The sequence below is a fragment of the Prionailurus viverrinus genome, chromosome B3, assembly GCF_022837055.1.
Source record: "Prionailurus viverrinus isolate Anna chromosome B3, UM_Priviv_1.0, whole genome shotgun sequence".
Classification (NCBI taxonomy): domain Eukaryota; kingdom Metazoa; phylum Chordata; class Mammalia; order Carnivora; family Felidae; genus Prionailurus; species Prionailurus viverrinus.
Window position 1 is genome coordinate 111,597,499 of NC_062566.1, and position 27,349 is coordinate 111,624,847.

General features: G+C 38.1%; 1 long non-coding RNA gene across 1 annotated transcript in view; it reads right to left on the minus strand.

Moving 5' to 3' along the window:
• LOC125168617 (uncharacterized) overlaps positions 1 to 27,349 on the minus strand; it is a 58,936-nt gene that overhangs the window by 13,252 nt on the left and 18,335 nt on the right. Inside the window, exon 3 of the long non-coding RNA XR_007153223.1 lies at positions 298 to 429. This is a non-coding gene — a long non-coding RNA (uncharacterized LOC125168617). The remainder of the gene's footprint in view (positions 1 to 297; positions 430 to 27,349) is intronic.

Sequence of the window (27,349 nt, forward strand, 5' to 3'; positions counted from 1 at the left end):
AGTATGCTCTTGGTTTTGGGGTAGATTCCCACGGTTCATCGCTTACATACAACACCCTGTGCTCAACCCAACAAGTCCCCTCACCCTCAATGCCCATCACCCATCTTCCCCTCTCCTGCCCCCCCATCCACCCTCAATTTGTTTTCTGTATTTAAGAGTCTCTTATGGTTTGCCTCCCTCCCTCTCTTTTTGTAACTACTTTTTCCCCTCCCCTTCCCCCATGGTCTTCTGTTAAGTTTCTCAAGATACACATATGAATGAAAACATAAGATATCTGTCCTTCTCTGACTGACTTACTTCACTCAGCATAGTACCTTCCAGTTCAGGCAGCTCTCTTCCAAATGGGATTCAGGGACCCAGGTTACTTCCATATTGTATGGCCTTCATCTTTAATCCAAAGTTGTCATGGCGTTGTTTCTACCTCCATTCCTGCCAGATCAAATGGGAAAATGAGCATGAAGGATTTTAAGTGAAAGAATTTTGAGTGGGAAGATTTTTTTTTTTTTTTTCAACGTTTATTTATTTTTGGGACAGAGAGAGACAGAGCATGAACGGGGGAGGGGCAGAGAGAGAGGGAGACACAGAATCAGAAACAGGCTCCAGGCCCTGAGCCATCAGCCCAGAGCCTGACGCGGGGCTCGAACTCCCAGACCGAGAGATCGTGACCTGGCTGAAGTCGGACGCTTAACCGACTGCGCCACCCAGGCGCCCCGAGTGGGAAGATTTTTATGAGCCCAGGTTGGAAGTTCCATCATCAATTTAACCCACATTCCACCGACCAGCATTTAGTAGTTTATGCCACCAGAGACATGAATGAAAAACTTGAACTGAAAGAGTTACATGTTCCTAGAATGTTTCATGTTTTTATGGCCCCTTGATAAAATTATTCTGAAAGTTATCTAGAAGGAAAAATAAGGGCGAAAACAGTCAAAAACTTCTCAAAATAAAAATGATGATGATGGGGGTGCCTGGGTGGCTCAGTCGGTTAAGCTGAGTCCGACCTCAGCTCAGGTCATGATCTCACGGTTCGGTTCATGAGTTCGAGCCCTGCATTGGGCTCTGTGCTGACAGCTCAGAGCCTGGAGTCGGCTTCAGATTCTGTGTCTCCCTTTCTCTCTGCCCCTCCCCCGCTCATGCTCTGTCTCTCTCTCTCTCTCTCTCTCTCTCTCTCTTAAAAATAAATAAACGTTTAAAAATTTCAAAAGTGATGATGACAAGTGCATGGAGGGGGTATTTTCAGTATCATATATAATATTAAAAGTTTACAATATTGAAATCACAATGAAACTCGTATCAAAAATAGACACACACACACACACACACAGAATAGAGTTCAGAAAGTGACTTAAGTATGAATTAGAAATTGCTTTGAGTAGAATAAATGGACTTTGCTTCCAAAGCCAATATATGACATGCATTCCCTTTAAAGGGTCCTACCTGGGGTTTGCACTGACTTTGGCCTCAATGAATTGTTGATGTTTTTCATTATCTGCTAGCCAACACCTCCATCCAGACCTTACTGCCCTTTTATTCAACAATAGGAAGAAGCCACCCGCTTATACTTGGGTGAAGCATGTTCAATGTCTTTGTCTGGGTAGTGGTTACACAGGTAGTTACCCATGTAAAAATCCATCAGGCTGTACATTTAAGATCTGTCAAGTTTATTTTATGTAAATTATACCTCAAAGAAAGATATTTTAAAAAGAAAAAAGTAGAATGACCTTTGAGCATTTATAACCAGGGGATCTGATTAAGCCTGGATAATTAAGAAGACTTTGCTGGGCAAGTAACATATGAGCTAGAATTTGAAGTGCAAGATGCTGTTAAACAGGCAGAAGGCAAGGCAGACCATTCTGGATAGAAGGGCCAGCATGTATGAAGGCCCTGTATTGTAAAGTGTCTTGTAGAGGCATTCATCTATATGGTCTTTTAGAACTTTTATAGAGTTGCCTTTGACATTTAGATTCTTAAACCATCTGATATTAATTTTTGCATATAATGTGAGGTATGGGTATAATTTTATTTTCCGTCATATAGATAACCAATTATGCCAGCCCTGTTTGGTAACAAATAATCCTTTTCTACTGATCTATGCTAACTCTATCATATACCACGTTTCAGTATTTGTGTCTCTTTCCAGGCTTTCATTTTATTCAACTAGACTCTACATCTCCACCAATGTCACACCATCCTTAATTACTATAGCTGTATAAAGACTCTTCATATCTTGTAGGTAGGTCTATTCATCTCTAAGTTTTTCTACAAGAGTGTCTTAGTTATTCTTGGCCTTTCCATAAACATTTTATTTTATTTTACTTTGTTTTATTTTTAAAGACATTTGGAAGGAAATGTATTATATTTACAAGCAAAACTGGTGGCCTATGTTTTCTTTGTTCTGAAACAAAAATATTCAAAGTTTGGCATTAGCATGTAATGAGTAATAACAAACCAGAATTATACTGTGATAGGAGTCTCAAAGCACGTTGATCCTTTATACTTCTCAGGTTATAGTTTAAAGCTGTGGATGTTTTTCACTAGTTCATTATGAAATTACTACTACTTCCTTTCTCTGCATCTCAATTGCCCTACAAATGTGAAAAAAAAAAAGAAAGAAAAAAGGCAATACAGACCCCAACAGTAGCTCACAGAAATCTTGAAGACTTCAGCCATCTATCCACGTTTACCTATGGCTATTCAGTTTTGCAAAAGAATCAAATAACCTCATTTACCATTACAAGAGAAACATTAGGTAATTTTATACCTTGGAAGATCTAAATTAACTGTGGTATGATTAATGTGTTAGTGGTTTGCACACTATACAGTTAAATGCTAAAACAGAATGGGCATATAATAATTCCACTTACAGAGAATTTCAAATGAAGAGGAAAGTTTCAGAAGCCATATTATTTAAAGCTGAAGAGAAAACCCCTTACATTTTAATTTCTGCAAATCTCTCAACAACAAAAAAACTATTTCTGAAGAGTCTAACAGACCAACTAAAAGCAGAAAGAGCTTCTTTTCACTCAACCAAGGGGACACGTCTTCAGAAAAAATGAAAATGTAGACAATTACAGCCAAGACTCTGATCAAGATCTATGCAGGGAAGTAATGGGGCATAATTTAGAATTATATACTTGGAGCAGTTTGAAGAAGTTCTCTTGGGAAGAACTGGTGAATTGGCAGATGAAATGTATGCAGTGATGCACAATGTGGAGCAGAAAAGCTGAGTAGACCCCCTCCTCTGAAGATTTTTTTTACAACCAGAACAGGAAACCTGAATAGCTGTGGTTGAAACCGAAGGAAGTATTTTCTTCCTACCAGATGATGTCAGAGAAAGCTGAATGAATGCCTGTAGCCAACTGTAGAGTGTCTGAAAACGTCGTGTTTATTTTCAGTTCATTCTCCTAAGTTTGGGGCTGCTGGGCTTCACAACACTCCCGAGCACTGTCAGCTTCTGTCTTCATTTCATCAAGCCGCCTCAGTTGTGGTGCCACTGCTTTGTCATATTCACCAACTATCGGTGACTCTTTTATCTTAGTATGTGATGCAAAGGAATCCTCCAGTTCCAAACTAATGAATTTCTGCTTGGGGGATAGTATTCAGGTTCCAAAAATAAAATATGAATTGATTGAGAGTCTGATTTTAAAATTAGTCCTTTTAAATACGGTAATTTTCTGGAAGCACAAAGGGACCTTCAACAGCTTGGACTCAAGGTTCCTTCACATACCAACACTGGCTTTCTTCCCTTCATCCATTATTCCCCAACAGGGCTGTGCTTTATAATTCTCTGGTAGACATACCTCTGTGCTTTCTTCTGGGACCAGTCTTCTCCACTTCTACTTCCCCAGGCCTGACTATAGCATAAGCTACCAAACCCAGAAGTTTACTTGTAACTTATTAAACAGTCTTAGAAAATGTAAAGTCTTCTATCCAAGGTTAATCCAAATATCTGTAATCACTACCTCTCCCCGACCCTAAACATTTTAGAATTAGCTTTTAAGGGGTGCCTGGATGGCTCAGTCAGTTAAGTGTCCAACTCTTGATTCCGGCTCAGGTCACAATCTCAGTCGTGAGACAGAGCTGGCGTTGGACTCCATGCTCAATGTGGAGCCTGCTTAGGATTCTCTCCTTCTGCCCCTCTCCCACTTGCACATGCACTCACTCTCTCTCAAAAAAATAAAAATAAAAATAAATTTTAAAAAATAGAATTAACTTAAAAAATTTTTTTTACTTATTTAAGTTTATTTATTTACTTTGAGAGAGAGTAAGCACAAGCAGGGGAGGAGCAGAGAGAAGGATAGACTGAATCCCAAGCAGGCTCCACACCATCAGTGCACAGCCTAATGTGGGGCTCGAACTCATGAACCGTGAGATCATGACTTGAGCTGAGATCAAGAGTTGGATGCTTAACCAACTGTGCCACTCAGGATCCCCGAAAAAGAATTAACTTTTAAGATCAGAAAAACATTTATTGGATTTTGACTGGAATTGTATTGAAAAAATACAAGTATTTGAGAGAGAACTGACAGCTTTATGATAATGTTTTCCAATCCATGAACATGGTGTATCTCTTGTTTTATTTGGGCAACTTTAATTCATTAAAGGTTTATCTTTTTTTTTTTTTTCAGTGAAAGTGTTGTGCATCTTCTGTTAGCTTTTCCTAGGTATTTATATTTTTGAAGTTTCCATAAATATTATTTTTACTGTTTCTTGTTGCTAAATAAAAATGTAATAATTTGTGTAATTACATTTTACCTAACAGACTTGCTAGATACTCTTTAATAATTTGCCTTTAGATTATTTTGGATTGTCTACAAAGAAAATCATGTCATTTATGAATTATGACCATTTTATTTACTTCTTTACAATACTTATAAATTTATTTATTTCCTTGCCTGACTGTGTTGGCCTGGGCTCCAGAACAATGATTAATGGAAGTAGTAATAGATAACCTGTGTCTTCTAATAAATCTTAAGGAGAATGCTTCATTTTTTTCAGAGGTAAATATGATATTTGTTGTAGGCTTAATTTTGTTCCAGCAGGAAGTTTCCTTTTGTTTTTAATTTGCTAACAATGTTTTTTAAAAGTCATGAAAGAGGGGCGCCTGGGTGGTGCAGTCGGTTAAGCATCTGACTTCAGCCAGGTCACGATCTCGCGGTCTGTGAGTTCGAGCCCTGCGTTGGGCTCTGGGCTGATGGCTCCGAGCCTGGAGCCTGGAGCCTGGAGCCTGTTTCCGATTCTGTGTCTCCCTCTCTCTCTGCCCCTCCCCCGTTCATGCTCTGTCTCGCTCTGTCCCAAAAATAAAAATAAAAAACGTTGAAAAAAAAATTTTTTTTAAATAAAAGTCATGAAAGAGTGTTGAAATTTAACTAAGTAGTTGTATAACTTGAACTGGTTATATGGTCTTCTTCAATCTGTTAATGTTGGAAATTATATCAATTGACTTTCAAATGTTGAACCAATGTTGCATTACCAGAATAAATTAAACTTAGTCATAAGGTAGTATGTCTTTTATATGTTGCTAAATTCAGTTTGCTAATATTTTATTTAAAAATTTTAAATCCATGTTCATTATTGAGCATTACCTATAATTTTCTTTCTTATTTTTTCTTTCTTGGATTTTAATTATCATGATTATACCATTCTCTTAAAATAAATTATAGAGTATTCTCTCTTTTATAAGTTTCTGGAAGAGCTGGTTTAAGATTGGAATTATCTATTTCTTGACTGTCAGGTAGAATTCAACACAATCATTCAATAGGATCCTGTTGATTTTCTGGCTGGTAGTTCTATCAGTTTCTGAGATGGGCTGTTTAAGTCCCCAGCTGTAATTGTGGTTTGTCTATTTCTCCTTTCAGCTAGATCAGTTTTTGCTTCATGTAATTTGAAGCTCTGAAGTTGAGTGCATACACATTTAGGATAATTATATCTTCTGTTAAGAGTTGAATTGTGTCATCCAAAAAGATATGTTGAAGTCATAACTCCTGGTATCTGTGAATTTGACCTCACTTGGAAATAGATGCAATCAGGTTATAGTGAGGCCACGTTGGATTAGGGTCAGCTTTATAAGAAGAAAAAAAATGGACACAGACACAGGGAGAAGGTAGCTATGTGATGAAAGAGGCAGAAATTGAAGTGATGCATCTACAAGCCAAGGAATGCCAAAGGTTGCCAGAAAACACCAGAAGCTAGAAGGCAAAAAGAAGGATTCTCCCCTACACGTTTCAGAGGGAGCATGGCCTTGCCAACACCTTAATTTCAGGATTTTACCCTCCCAAACTGTGAGATAATAAATTTATATTGTTTTAAGCCACCCAGTTTGTGGTACTTAGGAAACTAATGTATCTTCCTAGTGGACTGATCCTTTATCATTGTGTAATATTCCTCCTTGTCTCTAGTAATAATCCTTTGCTTTGAAATCTACTTTATCAGATATGAATATGCCACTCCTGGTTTTTTAGATCAATGTTTGCATCGTAAGTCTTTTTCAATCATTTTTTTCAACCTACCTATTTCATTGAATTTGAAGTGAATTTCTTGTACACAGCATATTTTTAAGTGATGTTTATTTATCCATCCCACTTATCTTTGCCTTTTAACTGGTATATTTAGACCACACTCAAGGTGATGTTGTTAATGCTTAAGTCTGCAATTTTATTATTTGTTTTTGTTTCCACTAGTTCTCATTCCTTTGTTTCTTTTTCTTGCCTTTCTGTGGGTTATTTGAACATTTTTTTTTAGGATCTTATCTTATTTGTAGTGTGTCTGAGTGTGTCTCTTTGTATACTTTTCATAGTGGTTGCTCTAAATATTACAATATAAATATATGACTTATTATGTTCTACTGGCATCAACATTTGAGCATTTATAGTGAAGTTTAGTAACCTTACTTCTATTTAGGTCCCTTTGCCTTCTCCACTTTCAAATATCATTGTCTTGAGTATCAGGTGGTGTTACAGTTTTTGTTTCAGTCATCAAATATAACTTCTAGAACTCAGGGGGAGAAGGGCAATCTACTGTATGTACCCATATTTCTAATCTTCCCATTGTTCTTCCTTCCTGATGCTCCAAGATTCCTTCTTTTATCATATCTTGTCTCTTTGAAGACGTTCCTTTAGCTAATAAGGGTAGGTCTGCTAGAGACCAATTCTTGGCATTTTCTTTCCTTCAAAAGTGTCTTTATTTCCTCTTCATTCCTGAAGGAGAGTTTCACAGGAAATAGAATTCATGGTTGACAGTTCTGTTCTTTCACCACTTGAAAAATGCACCACTTCCTTCTGGGCCTGCATATTTTTTATGAGACATCTTCTGTCATTGGAATTGGTGTTCTTTATAGGGAATGCATCATCTGGAAGCTGCCTTGGCCCTTCTGGCCAACCTGGTAGTTCTCAAGCCTCAGCAAGTACCTGCAGCCGGGGTGATTAACTAAATCTTTCTTCGTATATCTATAGATCAGGCATTCTTTTCAAAAACAAAGCCCATCTACACATCACCAAATTCTCTTGCACAAACCTCCCTCCCCTCTGGGCACCAAGGAACTAGACCCCCTTGCACAACCTCCAAGCTGAGATAACATCTGTAGCTGGCACCATCAAGTCTCCATGCAATCAAAAAATGCTATGGATTGGGGCACCTGGGTGGCTCATTCAGTTAAGCATCCAACTCTTGATTTTGGCTCAAGTCATGATCTCATGGTCGTAAGCCTGCTTAAGATTCTCTCTCTCTCTCTCTCTCTCTCTCTCTCTCTCTCTCTCTCTGCCTACCCCCCTCGCTCTAATAATAAATAAATAATAAATAATAAATAATAAATAAAAAGAGTAATGTTACAGATCAATGCACTCTCTTTACTGATTAACTGCCCTAAACTCCTTTAAAAACCCCTGCAACAGGCAGAAACCTTAAAGCTGGCCTTTGGACAAGATTCTGCCTTTTCCCCAGATTGCCAGACGCCTGAAAAAAGCTCATACTCTTTTTCAAACAAAACTCTTGAGTATTGGCTTTTTGAGTAATGGGCAGTCAAACTTGGGTTTTGGTAACAATTTCTATTTTCAAGATTTTTTTTCTTTTTCTGAAGTTTCCATAAGTTTAATTATGCTGTGTGTTGGCGTAGACCTCTTCGGATTTGTTCTGTTTGGGATTTGTTCATCTTGAATATATAGGTTTGTGTCTTTTGCCAAATGTGGGACGTTTTCAGCTATTATTTCTTTGAATACTCTCTCGGTCTCACTCTCTTTTTCTGGGACTCTGATACGAATGTTTGCATTGTCTCACAGGTCCCTGATCCCCTGAAGCTCTATTCTTCTTTTTCCCTCAGCCTATCTTACCTCTTGTTCATACTGGGTAAGTTCTATCGATTTGTGCTAAAGTTCACTGCGTCTATCCCCGGTCATCTTCATTCTACTATTTAACCCAGCAATATAAAAGAAATTTTTAATTGTATTTTTCAGTTCTATAATTTTGATGTTTCTTTTTTATATAACTTCTGTTTCTTTGCTCACATTTTCTGTTTTTTTCTTGTTTGAAAAGAATGTGTAATGATTGTTAAAGCACTTTACAATGGCCTCTTTAAAAATCCTTGTCAGATAATTCCAACATCTGATTCATTTCCATATTGGTATTAGATGATCGTTTTTTCTCATTGAAGTTGTGATTTTCTTGGTTCTTGGTATGATGAGTGATTTTCAATTATACCCTGGACATTTTGCCCATTATGTTAAAAACAACAACAACAAAAAACCAACTCTGGTCCCTATTTAAACACTTGATTTTAACAGGCATTTACCTTGTTTAGGTTTAGCATGCAAGTTCTATCCAACTTTTGTGAGCTCTAGTTTCAGTGACAGTTTAATTTTCAGGGCCTTTGTGGTATTATTTTGGTCTACTTGCTTTTTATCAGGGGACACTGGGATTCCCACTTGTTCCTGCTGTTGCTGCCTAAGAAAACAGAAGGATTTGTGCAGACTGGGCCATCTAGTGTCCTCCAGCAAGGAGAAGGGAGCCTTAGTTCTACAGGGACAAAGAAGCTTCCTGGCTGGGCAGCCTGTTGTGGTGGGGTCCCTCTTGCTGATCACCTGTCCTCCCACTCCAGTGTCTCTGAATGGAGAAGGGAAATCTCAGGCCCATGAAGACAAAAAGATGTGCCATGCCTTGCTACTGTTGTGATAGCACCTCTCCTGTTCATGTTATGTGGCCTCTCTAGTGTCTCTGACTAGGAGAGGGCAGTCTCAGGCCCACAAGGACAAAGCAGACTTTCCTGCTTGGGATGCAAATTGTTGATGGGGGCCAGCGGTGCAGTGCTGCTCAGCTGTCCCAGTATCTCTTGATGGGGGAAGTGAATCTCAGGCCCAGAAAAGTGCTATCCCTAACCACTAATCATTAGCAGGGCTCCTTGCCAGTGATGCCAGGCTCGCTGGGTGGTGTTTTCCTGTTTGATACTGGTGGGGAGACGGCAGGGGGAAGGGGAATGGGAAGTGGTGAATGAACCAACCTGGGCTACTTGCTGTTGCTAAGATGGGTGTTCGGAAACACTGGGTCCGAGGTGCCGTTGGGTGAGGTGTTTGTAAAATACGCTGCTGCTGGGTATTGAGATTCCAAACCAGTTTGCCATCTTTTTACAACCTTTTATTCGAGTTCTCCTTTGGCTACCTTTTGTGTTACTTCCAGGGTCTATAGATGTATTTAGTGGGAAGGAGCAGAGAGAAACAAATCTACACCATCTTATGTGAACTGGAAATTATTTACTTATTCAGTTCTCTTACCATTTGTAGACTATTCAGGTTTTCTATTCATTCGAAAATCAGCTTTGGTAAGTTAAGTTTTCTAGGACTTTATTAATTTCATCTAAGTTTTCAAATATGCTGTCAAAAAGCTTTCATTTTATTGTCTTTAAATCTCTATAGTTATAGTTTTATTATTTTTTTTTAAATTTCTTATTGTGTTTGTTTATTCTCTTTTGTTCCCCCCCTGGTAATCTTTGCTAAAGAATTACCTATTTTTTTTAAGATTTTATTTTTAAGTAATCTCCAAAACCCAACGTGGGGCTTGAACTCACAGCCCTAAAATCAAGAGTCACATGCTCTATCAACTGAGCCAAGAGTTATCTATTTTATAAGCCCTTTTTTTAAAAATGTTTATTTACTTAATTTTTTAATGTTAATTTATTTTTGAGAGAGACAGCATGAGCAGTGGAGGGGCAGAGAGAAAGGGAGACACAGAATTTAAAGCAGGCTCAGAGCCTGATGCGGGGCTCGTACTCACAAACCATGAGATCATGACCCAAGCCCAAGTCAGTAGCTTAACCGACTGAGTCACCCAGGCGCCCCTATTTATTTCTGAGAGAGAGAGACAGAGTGCAAATTGGGGAAGGGCAGAGAAAAAGGGAGACACAGAATCTGAAGCAGGCTCCAGGCTCTGAGCTGTCAGCACAGAGCCCAACGCCAGGCTCGAATCTACCAACCATGAGATCATGACCTGAGCTGAAGTCAGAAGCTTAAACAACGGAGCCACTCAGGTGCCCCATAAGTCTTTTTGAATTGCTAGTTTATACCTTTGATGAGTCTTTCAACTTTATGTTAATTTATTAATTTCCTCCACTCTGCCTTTCTTTGGGTTTGTTCTCAATTCTTTTCCAAATTTCTTAAATTGGAGACTTAGCTTATTAATTTTCAGCCTTTCTTCTTTTCCAATATATGTATCGTTTAAGACTATAAATATCCCTATAAACCCAGCAGTACTTACACAGAAAGTTTTGATATATAACATGTGGTCTCCTATAGAGGAGGGATGCCAGCTTCACTCAAAGTTTTGATGTGGAGACTGATGACACCACACATACACTGAGAGTATGAAAAAGTTTATTCCTGACATAATAAGGTTTTCTGGGGAGTAAGGTAAGCTTGAAAGCAGCTCCAAAGATGGCTTGAGAGAGCAGGAAGGGGCAACTGGCTTGGGATTTTATGGTGGTTAAGGGGTGGGTTTGAGGTGAGAGTTCCCACAGGTTGACTAGAGCTTGTGTGGCTTGAATGTCTTACTAGTACCAGAGGAAGGAAGGAACATCCAAACTTTCTTATCTCCTTGCCCAGCAGTGAGACGAAGGTGAAGGAGTGGTGGAGCCTGAAAATTATCAGCAAACATCACCAATGGAGTCAGACTCTTTATGGCAAAGAATATTACCAGTATAATTTATTTCTAAATATTGTTAGTGCCATCATGACTTCTTCTTTGACTGAGAGTTGTTTAGAAGTATGTGTGTATATTCTAAAGTATCTAACTACATGGTGTTTTTGCTGTACTTAAAAACTTCTAACTAGAGGTGCCTGAGTGGCTCAGTCGGTAAGCGGCTGACTTCGGCTCAGATCATAATCTAGTCATTTGTGGCTTTGAGCCCCACATCAGGCACCACGCTGACAGTGTGGAGCCTGCTTGGGATTCTCTCTCTTCCCCTCTCTCTGCCCCTCCCTGGCTTGTGCGGTCTCTCTCTCTCAAAATAAATAAACTTTAAAAAATAAAAATAAAAATTTCTAACTAAACCGCATTGTGATTGGAGAATGTGGTAGTACGTTAATTTTGATATGTTTCACAAGAATTTTAAAGGAATTTTAATTCTCAAATTTAGAATGTAATGTTTGAGTTAGTTTTCTCCGCTTGTTTTAAAAATTATCCTTTTCTTTGCTGTCTACGATTTCACCATGACTTGTCAAAGTTTTCTTTTATTTATTTTCTTTTATTTATTCTATTTGTGATACATGAAGGCTTTGTGTGTGTTTCTCATAAAATGTGGAAAATTCTCTGTCACTATCTCTTTGAAGATTGCCTCTTCCTCCTTTTCTGTTATTTCTGTTTTAGACTTTGAATAGATACTTCTTGGAACTTGGTGCTCTAGCCTCCTTATCTAATATTTCTTTCATTTTTCCATTTTCTGGATAATTTGAATTCTGGGTAATTTCTTCCAATGTACCTTTCAGTACACCAATTTTCTCTAAACTGTTCTAACGTGCTCCACTGAGTTTTATCAGTCTAATTATTTTATTTTTCATTTCTAGAAATTCTTGCTGGCTGTTTTCCAAATCTTAGTGGTCTCCCTTCAAATTCTTTTATTGTTTGAGCACATTTTGAGCTTTTAAATTTTTCTTTAAATATATTAAGTATGTTTATTTTATAATCTATGCATGATAATTTGAATATGTTAAGTCTTTTGGGGCCTAATACAACTGTTGTTTCTTTGGCTGTCACTTATGGGACCTTATTTCTGCCCTATTATGTTTTTCCTAGAGCTGTTTATTTGTTCATTCGTTCATTCATGTATTCATTCGTTCATTCATTCATTCATTTTGGAATCTTTGGGAATGCTTTGGGATTTCGTTGAAGTCGCATTCCTGAAAAGATGATTTGCTTTTGCTTAAGGCCACTATATCAACCTGGATAAATTAAATTATCTACTGAAAGTTTTTAGATATTTCTAGGAGTCACATAGATTGTATGCATTTGGCCTCAAACCTACTTTGGGCATGCCTGTTATTATAAATTCTCATGGGAGATTACCTACCTCTCCTTTGTTACAAGTTTGAGACAAGTAATTTTCACCCCTCTCCTCCTTTTTTTGTAGAAGGTTTATTTCTCATTTTCCTTTTGGGTTCTAGCTTTATGAAGAGATCTCCTGTTAGACTTCTGAGGTCCGACTTCACTCCTGTTCCCTGGCATAACACAGGCACTGAAACCCCCAAAGATCAAAATCTCCAGGGATTAGGAGAAATCCCTTTAGGAGAAATTAGGGATTAGGAGAAATTTCCCATTAGGGAAAAAGCAGACCTGGGTGCTCTCTTACTTATTGGGAGTTCCTCCTAGTATTACTTTTGGCCTCTGTAAATCCTTTCATTTGTCTCAACTCAGAAAATCTTTAAACAAATTTTTTAAAATAGATTTTTCTTTTTTTAAATTTTAGGTTCATGGCAAAATTGAGCATACAGTACAGAGAGTTCCCACATACCCTCTGCTTCCCTCCCGTGCCACAACCTCTCACTTCTCTGATGGATCTCACTAAACTTGTTAATTTTTCAGTTTATTTAGCGTTTCCCTTGTTGTTGAGACAGAATGCAACTTCCAAGCTTCCAAGCTTCCTCACATGGGAGACCAGAAACTAGAGTTTTACTTTTCTTTTTTATGGTTTCTCAGTGGTCTCCCCTCATCTACGGTCAACAATTTTTAAAAATATCTTATTTATGGTTTTAATTACTTCAGTCTAAAAGGGTTATTCCAGGTATCTAGTTGGCCAAAGTATCCAAAATGGAAATCCTTATTATTTTCTTTTGAATCAGAATTGTTAGCTTTCTAATTTGGCAATTTATATTGCAACTATCCAATTTATACTGCAACTATCACTTTGAGAGTTCTTGTTTCTCCTCACGCTGACCTAGGCATACCTTGAACATAGTCTGAACATCTTTACCTATATTACCTACTTCGCTGTGTCTCATCTTTATCTAAATGCCTATTGTTACTAACATTTTATTGATTTGTAAGAGTTTATTATTATAAACCTCGTTTGCCATATCTTATCTATTGTATCTTTTCCCCAGGTACTCAGTTTCCTGTGGTTTTTTTTTTTTACCTTAAATTTGATGTATTTCCTATTCCTAAGTTCCAACTCAAAAATTCTAATTCACCAGGTTTGAAGTAAGCTCTAAGAATATGTATTTAATTTTTTTTTTAATTTTTTTTTTACGTTTATTTATTTTTGAGACAGAGAGAGACAGAGCATGAACAGGGGAGGGTCAGAGAGAGAGGGAGACACAGAATCTGAAACAGGCTCCAGGCTCCGAGCTGTCAGCACAGAGCCCGATGCGGGGCTCGAACTCACGACTGCGAGATCATGACCTGAGCCGAAGTCAGTCGCCCAACCGACTGAGCCACCCAGGCGCCCCTAAAAATATGTATTTTAAAGAAATACTCAGCTGTTACTGTGAACCATATCCTGCAAAAATACTAATAGATACTATTAGTTTCATAGATCATTAGATAAATCAAAAAAAAAAAAGGTACCGTGACTCCAAGTCTGCTATTCTTCACACTATACCAGTTACACCTTTCTGACCCCATTTTGGTTCTTGCTTCCTTCTTTCTCCAACCAATTTTCACAAGACACTACCCATTACTACAAACATGAAAATCCTGTGGCAGATAAGAGAAGTATAAGCTGCTTTTCTAGTAGACATGAAGTCATTAAAACTGCAGACCTTGGGGCGCCTGGGTGGCTCAGTCGGTTGAGCATCCGACTTCGGCTCAGGTCATGATCTTGCAGTTCATGAGTTCGAGCCCCACATCGGGCTCTGTGCTGACAGCTCGGAGCCTGGAGCCTGCTTCGGATTCTGTGTCTCCCTCTCTCTGCCCCTTCCCCACTCATGCTTTCTCTCTATCTCTCAAAAATGAATAAACATTAAAAAAATTTATTTAAAAAAAAAAAAAAAAGACTGCAGACCTTAACACCAGACAGATCTGGGTTCAAGTCCTGGCTCACAGGATTATTTTTCAGCTGCTGTGTGATCTTAGCCATGATTACATAAGGAGGTTACTTAATCTCTTTATGCCTCAGTTGTCTCATTGGTAACATGTAAATAATCAAGACACTTAAACTCACAGTCAGAATAGCGATTAATGGAATAGTATTTGAAAAGCAGAGGCTTCGAAGCATAGTAAGTGACCGATCACAAATAGTAGCACTTCTGTGTTACTATTTTTTTGCTGAGCTTATGAGAATTTGCTCTAATTTTTGTACCAAGGTCAGGGCTACAGTTCTGCCTCAGATGCAGGTAATAAAGAAATATATTATCTGGAAAGAATTAAAAACCAACTGAGTAAAAGTCTGCCTGCTTTTTAAAAAAATTATTTCATTTTTTTTTTTAATTTTAGAAAGAGAACACACGAGTAGGGAAGAGGGGCAGAGGGGGAGAGAGAGAATCTTAAGCAGGCGCCAAGAGTCCAAGAGTTGGACAGTCAACTGACTGAGCCACCCAGGTGTCCCAAAGTCTGCCAGCTTTTTATCGTTACTATATAAATCTGGAATTCTAAACAAAGTACTATTCCCCGAATATTTTTTGTTGTTGTTGGACTAGGTTCTAAATAATTGCCATGGCTACTGTTAAGTTTTTATTATACGTGACCTTCAAGGTAGCAATTTTGTTGCTTATTCTTCAGTAAACATTGCATTCTACATGGAGGTTAACGATGAGAGCTCTGGCCCTTGCCATTCAGACTAGCTTCATTCATTCATTCATTCATTCATTCATTCATTTACATCCAAGTTAGTTAGCATATAGTGCAACAATGATTTCAGGAGTAGATTCCTTAATGCCCCTTACCCATGTAAACATCCCCTCTCCCACAACCCTGTTTATTCTCTATATTTAAGAGTCTTTTATGTTTTGTCCCCCTCCCTGTTTTTATATTGTTTTTGCTTCCCTTCCCTTATGTTCATCTGTTTTGTATCTTAAAGTCTTCATATGAGTGAAGTCATATGATATTTGTCTTTCTCTAATTTCGCTTAGCCTAATGCCCTCTAGTTCCATCCACGTAGTTGTAAATGGCAAGATTTCATTCTTTTTGATTGCTGAGTAATACTCCAGTGTGTGTGTGTGTGTGTGTGTATACACCACATCTTCTTTATCCATTCATCCACTGATGGACATTCGGGCTCTTTCCATACTTTGGCTATTGTTGGTAGTGCTGCTATAAACATTGGGGTGCATGAGTCCCTTCAAAACAGCACACCTGTATCCCTTGCATCTGCTGGGTCGTAGGGTAGTTCTAGTTTTAATTTTTTGAGGAACCTCCATACTGTTTTCCAGAGTGGCTGCACAAGTTTGCATTCCCACCAGCAGTGCAAAAGAGATCCTCTTTCTCCGCATTCTCACCAACATCTGTTGTTGCCTGAATTGTTAATGTTAGCCATTTTGACAGGTGTGAGGTGGTATCTCATTGTGGTTTTGATTTGTATTTCCCTGATGATGAGTGATGTTGAGCATTTTTTTTATGTGTCGGCTGGTCATCTGGATGTCTTCTTTGGAGAAGTGTCTATTCATGTCTTTTGCCCATTTCTTTACAAGATCATTTGTTTTTGAGTTTGGTAAGTTCTTTATAGATTTTGGATACTAACCCTTTATCTGATATGTCATTTGCAAATATCTTTTCCCATTCCATTGGTTGCCTTTTAGTTTTGCTGATTGTTTCCTTTGCTGTGCAGAAGCTTTTTATTTTGATGAGGTCCCAATAGCTCATTTTTGCTTTTGTTTCCCTTGCCTCTGGAGATGTGTTGAGTAAGAAGTTGCTGCGGCCGAGGCCAAAGAGATTTTCGCCTGCTTTCTCCTCGAGGATTTTGATGGCTTCCTGTCTTACATTTAGGTCTTTCATCTATTTTGAGTTTGTTTTTTGTGGATGGTGTAAGAAAGTGGTCAAATTTCATTTTTCTGCATGTCGCTGTCCAGTTTTCCCAGCACCATTTGCTGAAGAGACTATCTGTATTCCATTGGATATTCTTTCCTGCTTTGTCAAAGATTAGTTGGCCATACGTTTGTGGGTCTATTTCTAGGCTCTCTATTCTGTTCCACTGATCTGAGTGTCTGTTTTTGTGCCATCCATGCATTCATTTTGAGAGTAAGTTTGTAAGGGTTCATAATCATTCAAACTAACTTTGGGTGTAGTTTGTTTCTCCAATTCATATGATACCACACATTCTGGTGTTCAAACAAAAAATTCAAATAATGATAGCACAGTGATTGTAAAGACAAAGATACATTACTTCAACTCTGTCATTGTATGTGACCGTGAGGTTTTTATTTGTACTTAAGGGGTGCTCAGGTGGCTCAGTCAGTTGAGTGTCAGACTTCGGCTCAGGTCATGATCTCACGGTGAGTTCGAGCCCCGCGTCGGGCTCCGTGCTGACAGCTCAGAGCCTGGAGCCTGCTTCAGATTCTGTCTCCCTCTCTCTCTGCCCTGCCCCCGCTCATGCTCTGTCTCTCTGTCTCTCTCTGTCAAAAATAAATAAAAATTTATTTGTACTTAAAATTTTAGATTATAGAGATATTTAAAAGTTGCTAGAATTGATCCTGAAGAAATAAAGACATGGCAGTTTGCCAATTTTTGAATTTTGTTGTGAAATTGGATTTTCATGAATCTCTGCTTATCCTTTTGTTTAAAACTTCTCTTGGGACGCCTGGATGGCTCTGGCGGTTGAACGTCCAACTCTTGATTTCAGCTCAGGTCACGATCCCAGGGTTGCGGGATGTAGCCGTATGTCAGGCTCTGTGCTGGGCCTGGAGCCTGCTTAAGATTCTCTCTCTACTTCTGCCCTCCTCCCCCACGCCCACTGGCTCTCTTTTTCAATTTAAAACTTCTCTTAGGGGCACCTGAGTGGCTCAGTCAGTTAAGCGTCTGACTCTGGCTCAGGTCATGATCTCATGGTTTGTGGGTTCGAGCCCCACACCAGGCTCTGTGCTGACAGCTCAGAGCCTGGAGCCTGCTTCGGATTCTGTGTCTCGCTCTCTCTCTCTGCCCCTCCTGCGTTCATGCTCTCGCGCTCTCTCTCTCAAAAATAAACATTAAAATTTTTAAAAATGATAAATAAAAATAAAAAATAAAAAATAAAACTTATCTTACTAGTTTATCTTGCTTCATGTGAAAACTTTTGAAGTGAAAATTAATAAGAAATTAATAACAGGTCTTGCTATACTGTCCATTAAACAATAGTATGTGAAAATGCATTCTCATAAAGCCATTGACAAATCTGCAGAAGTCAAGGCCCAAACAGAAACTGTAATATTGTTATTCTTTACTATGATAAACTAATATGAAGGCACAAGTTTTACTACACACACACACACACACACACACATAACAAGTGTTAACCTATTCTTTCTCTCCTTTTTCTGCTCTCTATATATTTTACTTTTTAAAACTTTTTCAATTATATGATTACAAAGGGAAGTTCAATAAAAGAAAATTTACACTTTTTTCAAAGCTTTTGAAATGGAATTTTCACTTTTATTTATTTTTACTGACATGACATACTGTAAGGTTCAAAAAAAGAAATGTTCACTGTTTACATGTTTTCTGGCCATTATTATTATTTACTTCATCTCATGATTATTCCTAAAAATAACTTTGTCATCAAGAGGAAGAAATGTTAAAAAAAAGAATTAATCTACGCCAGCTGTCAAATACCCTAGATAGAACACTGGGTTTAATCCAAAAATAGGTGGAGTCTACTTCCAGAGCAGTCCAGTTACATTTTTCCCTGTCAAGCATCAGGGTTCCCACCTCACCTTCCTGTCTCTTTTCTGTTCATTCTTCTCTCTCTTCTCTTTCTCTTCATTGCCTCACCCAGCTCTGAAGTGCTGTTTTAATATGATGCACCCAGTGATAGTGGAACTGGCTCTGTGGTGAATTCATCAGAGAACAGGCTGCACAGGAAACTGAATGAAAGCCTGTGTATCACAAACCAGAAGACCAAGAAAGGTCAGAAAAGGATGCTTTATTAGGTAGCAGAGTACTGGGCTCAATTTCCTGTTGTGAGGACTCTGAATGGGGAGCACCTAGATGTCTCCACAAACTGTTTAAAGGAGCAGTCCTGTGATGGGGAAAGTGATGTGGTGGGGGAGGCCAATGATATGGGGAGGAAAAGAGAACCTAAACAAAAGGCACCACAAGAAAGAGAAATGCTTTTTCAAAACCACAATGATAAAATTCCTTTTTTTTTTTTCCACCAATGCTTTCTTGTCCTGAGAGTTGGTGGGGGTGCCATATATCCAAACAATACCAAAATGACAGAAAAAGTCAGTAGGTCTGGGTTAAAAATACTCATGGAAAATTCAAAAAAGAAATTTAAAAAGCAATAAATATGTAAATAAAACAATGAATGTTATAATGCTAATAAAATGAAATAGTCACCTCACTACAATTTAAGAAATATGAATAAATAGAGAATCAACTTGCCAAAGATTTAAAAAGTCACCAAGTGCTGGCATGGTAAGACAGAGAAATAGAAAGCTAATACATCATTTGTGGAGTATAAATTGGTGTCCTGGAGAATTTAGCAATATTTATCCTCAAAAATCTATATTCATTGTAACCTACCCCTTTAATTTGTACAGAGGAAATAACTATAAATTCTGATAATGATTTAACCCTACATAAATTAATTACACAATTATTATTTATAATATAGAAAATCTGGAAATACCTCAACTATCCAAAAATAGTGGTTGGTTAGATTATATCTTTTGACTGGAAATTTATCCAGTGACTAAAAATTATGTGCTATCAGATATCTAAGGACATGCAAAATATACTCTTAAGTAAAAAAAAAACAAATTACTAAACATTATTCCCTATGCTTAGAAATGCAACTGGAAAATATATATTGAAGTAGAAAAAAGAATCTTTATTCCCTTCTTTCACTTCACTCTCCCTACTTGCTCTTCCCTAATTCATCCCAATCCTGAGAGGGAGTTGCTAGCATTTGGGCAAATTCCGGGATTCTGTTTGGTCCAGTTACTGACTGGGAGCCATTGTGTATTAAAAGGTCCTATGTGTAGCTCCCTCTCTCTTGCTTCCTACTGCCCCCATGTGGTAGGATTGGTAAATTGAACGAAGATCCACTTGGACTAACCAACTTGCAAGTTCACCTAGTGTCTCTTTATACTCATCATTGCTTAGCCTCCTGTACCTTGTGGTGATCTAGAGAATGGAAGATCCCAAGAAATGGAATCGGGTTTGGGAAGAAGTGGAAACTCTGCTAGGCTGATAGGGAATAGGTGCTATGGCTATCCTTCAGGGTACTCAAGGTCCAGGCTGCCTGTGTAAACCACAAAGCAAGGGAGGGGATTAAAAGACACAATCGGTTATTCAAAGGCATAGGAAAAGAAAGCTCAAGGGGTAAAGGCCCCTTCTACCAAATCCTTTTGTAGCCAGACTTTGTCCAAATCACAGTAAGAAACGGTAGCAAACATCTGTTTTTATTTGTCCTGTTTTTCTTATTCTGATAAGAGCACCATCATTTCTTCCACCAAGGTTTTTAACCTGCATAAAGCTGAACCCTTTCCTGGCTTTGGGAGTTTTAACATGGCACTATCCTGGCTGAGAACAATGCATCTCTCTGTCCATGGTATTTTATTTGGAGATGAATAAGTGTACAAAAAGGGAAGATGTTTCCTTGGAACTAGATGACATGTTTGCAGCACTGAAATGAACTGCAACTCTAAAGCCTGGAAAATCTGTGTGAATAAAAGTGAAGAAGTCATCCAGGAGAAGGAGAGAACATTTGCTAAATGTGATGTCAGCAAATCAATACCTTGTACATAATAAGATATGCCATAATATTAATACCAACACAGCCAGTAGTAAAACACAAAATCTTAAGAGTATATTTAGCTTACATACCAAAATTTGATCACTGTCAGAAGAGTGGTCACAAATGAACTGAGGTTATCTTTTCCTTCTTGACTGTTTTTTGGGTTTTGTTTTGTTTTGTTTTGTTGAGTGGGGACATACTTTTCCAAGGCACAAGTTGAGTGGCTAATAACAAGAGTGTAGGATCTGGTAAAATGTAGTAATTCAGTTACGACAGTAAAAATGCAGAAAGGGCAATGATGTGAACAGAGGAAAATTCTAGGGAGTATCAAGATACAAAAATTCAGAAGGCTAAATTTGTGTTCAAGTCTAAGAGGTCAACTTTGGGTTTGAAATGAGATACAAAGAGAAAGGTCAGAATCTGCCTATACTCTGGTTCCAAGGAAGAAGTAAAAACAAGGAAATGGACAAAGTAGCAAAGGGTCAAGGTAATTTCCTGGAATATAAAATACTGGAGGGGCATCTGGGTGGCTCAGTCTGTTGAGTGTCTGACTCTTGATTTCGGCTTGGGTCATGATCTCACAGTTTGTGAGTTCAAGCCCCACACTGGGCTCCATGCTGACAGTGCAGAGCCTGCTTGGGATTCTCTGTCTCCCTCTTTCTGACCCTCCCCTGCTTGCTCTCTCTCTCTCTCTCTCAAAATAAACAAACAAACATTTACAAAATTTAAAAATTTAAAAGAAAGAAGAGAAAATATTGGAAATTCCACAAAATAAATGTTGGAGATTCCACATATGGGATGGAAGTCAGTGATAAGTCATTGTAGTTGAAAGGATCATAAATAAACACCAGCTCTCTAATGGTCTTTCTAGTGTACCTGTTTAAAAGTAACAGAATGGGGTGCCTGGTTGGCTCAGCTGGTTGAGTGTCTAGCTTTGGTCAGGTCATGATCTCATGGTTCATGAGTTCGAGCCCTGCATCAGGCTCACTGCTGTCAGCGTGGAGCCTGCTTGGGATTCTCTGTCCTCCTCTGTCTCTGTCCTCCCCCTGGCTCTTGCTCTCTGTCTCAAAAATAAAACAAACCAAAAAAAAAAAAAAAAAGTAACAGAATTAAAAAAAAAAAAGAATATAAATAAATAAATGTAACAGAATAAGCAAGCAAAAAAAAAATTGGAAAATTCAACTCCATAATTGACAGTATGGTAAACTATATGTCCAGTTCCAAGCTCACACTGCAAAATAATTTAAACATCTGGATAGTTTTTTTAATCCTCCCAACTTTTTATATGCATATAGGTATCCTAACAAGAAAGTAAGGGAAATTATCCAAGACCAAAATGGAGTAAAAGGCAAAAAGATAAATACTGTAAGATAGGTGAAAAATCCCTGGACATTAGAGTAAGAAGACCTATCTTCTATCTAATCAGAGTTTCAAGATGGACTTGGTAAGACAACAGTCCTAAAGATGGAGGCTGGAAGTTTTCCAGACTGATGAAAGATAAGAACATTCAGATTAAGATTTCCAAACCCCAAGATGGATAAATTAGACTTCCACACCTAGACACATCACACTGCATTTACAGAAGAGCAAAGAAAAGAAGACTGTAAAAGAAGCTAGAAAGAAAGGCAGATGAGATACGAAGTAATGGCAGTTTTTACAAACAGCTGAATTCTCAACAACAATGGTACTGGCCATAAGACAGCAGAATCACACCTTCAAAATCTGAGAAGAAAACATAGTATCGAATACCCAAGAAAATAAATTCTCACTCAGGAGAAAAGGGATGAAGTGAGTCTTTTCAAACAAAAATAATTTGCTATTAAAGACTCAGTTGAAGGACTCTAAAGTCTTTATGTCACGCACAAAAAGAAACTGAATTTAGTAAGAAAATGCAATGCAGGAAAACAAAGTGGTAAATGTATGAATGAATCAAAATAAATACTGACTGCAGAAATGGTATTAAAATAGTATCTATTTTGGGAGAACCATTTTCAAAAAAATAATATCCTGGGAAATATGTAAGTTCGGGAAATTAAAGTTTTCTTGTCCTTATATTATTTTAGAAAAGGCTAAAGATAATAACTTTGTATTTTGTTACAGACAGTAATGCTACTCTTCAGTATTTATGATTCTACTCTCCTTTGGGAAACGTTGGGGGCCTGTACCTCCTTGCCTACTGGAAGTTAGCATTGGCCATGAAACTAGCTTTGATCAATGAAATATGAACAGAAGTGTCACTTCCAAGAAGTACTTAAGAGTTGGTTTGAGTATCCATTCTCTCTTCCCTTTGCTGCTGTGACCAGTGACTAGTACTATTTCTGTTGAACCCTCCTCAACAGCCTGTAACCCACAGTGAGGATGAAATCTTGGTTCTTTCTGAAATTTTCAGATTGTTCATACAACAATATAAATTACTTTATCCCAACAGAAACAAGCATTGGTACTGAGAGCAGTGGGTGAAATGCATATGGAGGTGAGAACATGTAATGCCAAAATGTTTAGTAAAAAGTCATCTGCCCTATGTTGGGAGACATATCATGTACCTAATAAAGTTATGTGTGGCTCTAAGGGAAGAAGCTGGAAAACAACTTTACTAGTGAGTGTTGATAACTGTCTGCATTTGACCATTTCCTTAGTTCAGGAAAGAATTTGCATGTTTACAAACAGGAATCAAAGGGAGTAGAGAGAATATGGAAATTCAGGGACTTTCAGAAATGGAAAAGAAAACTTCCTCACCACCCCAAATGTCAAAGCTAAATGTAAAAAATATTTGAGCAACAAAGACTAATTATAACTCAGCCTTGAGGCAAAAGTCAAAATAAAGGAGTGCTCATTGTAACTTTATGAAAACTACTGGATGGATGAAGAACTTCAAATTGGGAAAAAGCCAAATAAGGGTGTCGTATCCAGCAAATTGTTCATTTAGATAAAATAACTGAAAGTAAATAGCTAAAAGTATGTGTTCTTCCCAGTGACATCGAGTAGACTCAAGTTACCTGATATTAAAGGGCATAGGGACATAGGGATATATGTGTTAGAGAAGAGAAATAGAACACTCTAAAAAAGCATATTTATTATAAAGAACTGCAGATATGGATACTGGTGCATACAGCTGATTGAAATCAAATAGAGAGCAAGTCTATTAAGTTTGGGGGAGTCTTACTGCCAGAGGAAGCAGGGCAACAAAAGGTGGAGAAAACTGCATGGCCCACAAGGAGGTTCTATTGCCCTCGTTTTCCGATGAGACCAAGAAGAATAATACAAAAGGAAGAACTTTCCAGAAGGTAGAGTCAGGGCCACAGCGAACAATGGAAAAAGAAGTCCTTTCACTCTCTAGAGTAGACTTAATCAGGAGATATTTCCCACCCCAAAGAGGGAGGGCCTTAACCATATGTGCCCACCAGAATTTCAAAACTGCTACGGACCAGTGATTGCTATGTTTCACGGAATTTTTCTTTTCCAAATGGGGGTACTTTTCTCTTTATGCTGTGCTTATTTCATCATTGTATACTGGGAGCATGTAACAAACCCAATTTTTCTTTTCGAATTAAAAAAAAAAAGTTTATTTATTTTTGAGACAGAGAGAGGCAGAGCATGAGCAGAGGAGGGGTAGAGAGAGAGGGAGACACAGAATCCGAAGCAGGCTCCAGGCTCTGAGCTGCCAGCACCGGGCCCAACGTGGGGCTCGAACTCACGAGCTGTGAGATCATGACCTGAGCCAAAGTCAGATGCTTAACCTACTGAGCCACCCAGGGGCCCCCCAATTTTTCTTTTTGGCTCAAAGGCCTTGCATCAAGAGCAAGTATATCAAGATCTGTTGTAGAGATTGCTATGTATCCATCCTACCCTACAATACAGAGGAAACCTGATCCTGAGCTAACCTTTCTCTTAGATGGGAATTTGGGGTGGCTCTCCTTTGACATGGGAGTAAGTTTAACCTACATTTGGTGAGCAAAAGGGCAAACTGTGGTAGACATTACATCTCTTCACCAGTATTTCAAGTTTTCCTTTCCTTCTACTCACACGAGAGGAGTGCATTTCCCTGCTCCCGCTAATTTGCGTGTGGTCCCGTGACTTGTGTCCAATGAAATATGAGAAGTGATCCAAGGAGACGTATTTAAGCACCGCTACAAACTGTTCATTCTCTGATCCTCCTCCTACAACTGATGCTCCCAAATGGTCAATCTTCCATCAGCCTACGGGGCAGAGGGGGCATGGAAACCTTTACAGTTGTAAGCCACTAAGAATTTGGGACGGTTTATTCCCAGTGCATAATACAGTCTCTCCTAGTGGATACTGGTATACAAGTTAAAATGTAAAGAGAAATAAAAGAATATAGAATATAACTCCAAACTGTTAGGGGAGAACAGGAATGGAAAATTAAAAATAAATCAACAAGTCTCAGAATAAAGAACAGTCCTCTACACTGAAGAAATAAAATCTTAGGAAAAGCTTGCTACATTGCCCTTCTCTTACTTCACAATAGACCATTAGAAACTGTCAATAACAATCAATCAAGAAGAAAGTACATTAGAATAAAAAAAGGAAAACAGAGAGAGAGCAACAGAGGGCAGCAAATAATATGGTAGAAATCAATTTAGATGTACAGTTGAACTTTAAACAACATGGGCCTGAACTGCATGTGTCCACTTATATTTCTTACAGTACAGTACTGTAAATGTATTTTCTCTTCCTTATGATTTTAGTAACATTTTATTCTTCAACTTACTTTATTGTAAGACTATAGTATGTAATATATATAACACACAAAATATGTATTAATTGACTGTTTGATGTTATCGGTAAGGCTTCCAATCAACAGTAGACTATTAGTAGTTAAATTCTGGAGGAGTCAAAGTTACATGTGGATTTTTGACCACGTGGGGGTCAGCACCCCCAACCCGTGTTGTTCAAGGGTCAACTGCATTAATCATATCTTGGAAGGTTTCTGCATTAATAATCTCCAAATCTCAGTGACTTACGGAATCTGTTTGTTTTTCACACACATTGCATTCCAGTCTTTGGTTGGCCTTAGCTATTCAATCTGGAACCTAGACTGAAGGAATGGCTTCAGTCTGCCACAGGTATGGTGGCAGAAAACAACTCATTAGAACAACAATGACTCAGTATATACAAGCTTCTACTGAGAAGTAGTACATTTATTTCTACTCACTTCTAATTAGTAAAAAACAAAAACAAAACAAAAACACAAAAGAAATCATTAAGGCCAAGCATCTTAATAGACTTAGATGTCAATGGGGTTATAATACTTTAGTAGGGACAGGCTAAGAAGAGACAGGGATTGTAAGGAGGGGCTGTTAGGAAGGGTCAGGGACAATTTTGATAATAATCTACTATACCAAATAGAAAACTGATCCCAATAAATGGAAATTGTCTAGACTATCCAATTTGAAGTCAGTGATTATCACACTGGATTAAAAATAATCCAACCCTCTGCTCTTTCTAAGTGCCTCACAAAACACAAGGACAGAAAAAGTGTGAAAGTCAAAGCATGGGAAAAAGAGACTAGGAAAATATTAAAGAAACTTGGGGTAGCTATACTAATGCCATACAAAATAGACTTTAAAGCAAAAAGCATTTCTAGAGATAAAGATGATCACCACATAATGATAAAGGTCTCATCAGAAAAATGTAACAATTCTAAACTTTATGGCTTAATAACATAGTCTCAAAATATGTAGACAATTTCACTATCATAGAGGAGGATTTTAACTAATTTCTTATAATAAATTAAATAGAGCAAAAAATACGGATATAAAGAATCTGAGCAACACAATTAACAAGTTAAATGGAAAGCAGAGAGAGAGAGAGAGAGAGAGAAAATACTGCACTCAACAGCTGTAGAATATATTCTTTCCAAGCACAAAATATTCATGATCATGCATACAAATGTCAGTAAATTTTCAAAAATTAGTATCACACAGAACACTTACTTAACAACAATGAAATTAAGTCACAAACCAATAACAGATGAGTAAAACTATTCGCACGTGTTTAGAAATGTTAACATTCATTTGTGGGTCAAAAAATGTGGTAATAGATGGGGCGCCTGGGTGGCGCAGTCGGTTAAGCGTCCGACTTCAGCCAGGTCACGATCTCGCGGTCTGTGAGTTCGAGCCCCGCGTCGGGCTCTGGGCTGATGGCTCAGAGCCTGGAGCCTGTTTCCGATTCTGTGTCTCCCTCTCTCTCTGCCCCTCCCCTGTTCATGCTCTGTCTCTCTCTGTCCCAAAAATAAACGTTGAAAAAAAAAAAAATTTAAAAAAAAAAAATAAAAAAAAAAAAATGTGGTAATAGAAATCAGAAAATTCTCAGAACCAAATAATGAAGAATGTCATATTCAATATTTGCGAGTAGTCAATATTTGAGAGATGCTGCTAAAGTCTTAGTTTGGGAAAAATGGATAATTGTATGTTCCTAAGTAAACACAAAAGGCTCAAAAGTAACAAACTAATAAGCATTCCAACCTTAGACATTATGGGAAAAATACAGAACTTTACAAGGCACAAAAGATATAATCAAGTTTTTTATTAAGAGAGAAATTACATAATTACATAAGAAATTTGGGGCCAAACACATGCCCCTGGATGCCTGTTTTAGACCAATCAGCATATCAACAGTATCTTTTAAGGTCCAAACTTATAACCGTGTAAGAGAAGAAAAAGGGAAAACCTGTAAGGAAGGAGGGGCAGCAGCAGAAGCGAACGGAAGCAAAGCAAGACTGTGGTTTCAGCTGGGTCTAGCCTCAGCCCCACATCTCCAGGAGCTCTGATGCACACAGCACACCACAGTCTTTCCCAACTTAGCAGGGGAGTGAGGTTTCTGTATCTCCATAACAGGCATTAGGCAGTCACTGTTTGCAGGCTGTAACAGGGATAAGTAATGCATAACTTCCAGATACCTCCTGGTGATGTTGTTCCAATCTACCAAAGGCAAGCCTCTTGAAAATGTTGCAAGTGCATTAGTAGCGTCGCGTGGAGCAGCTGGAGGAGA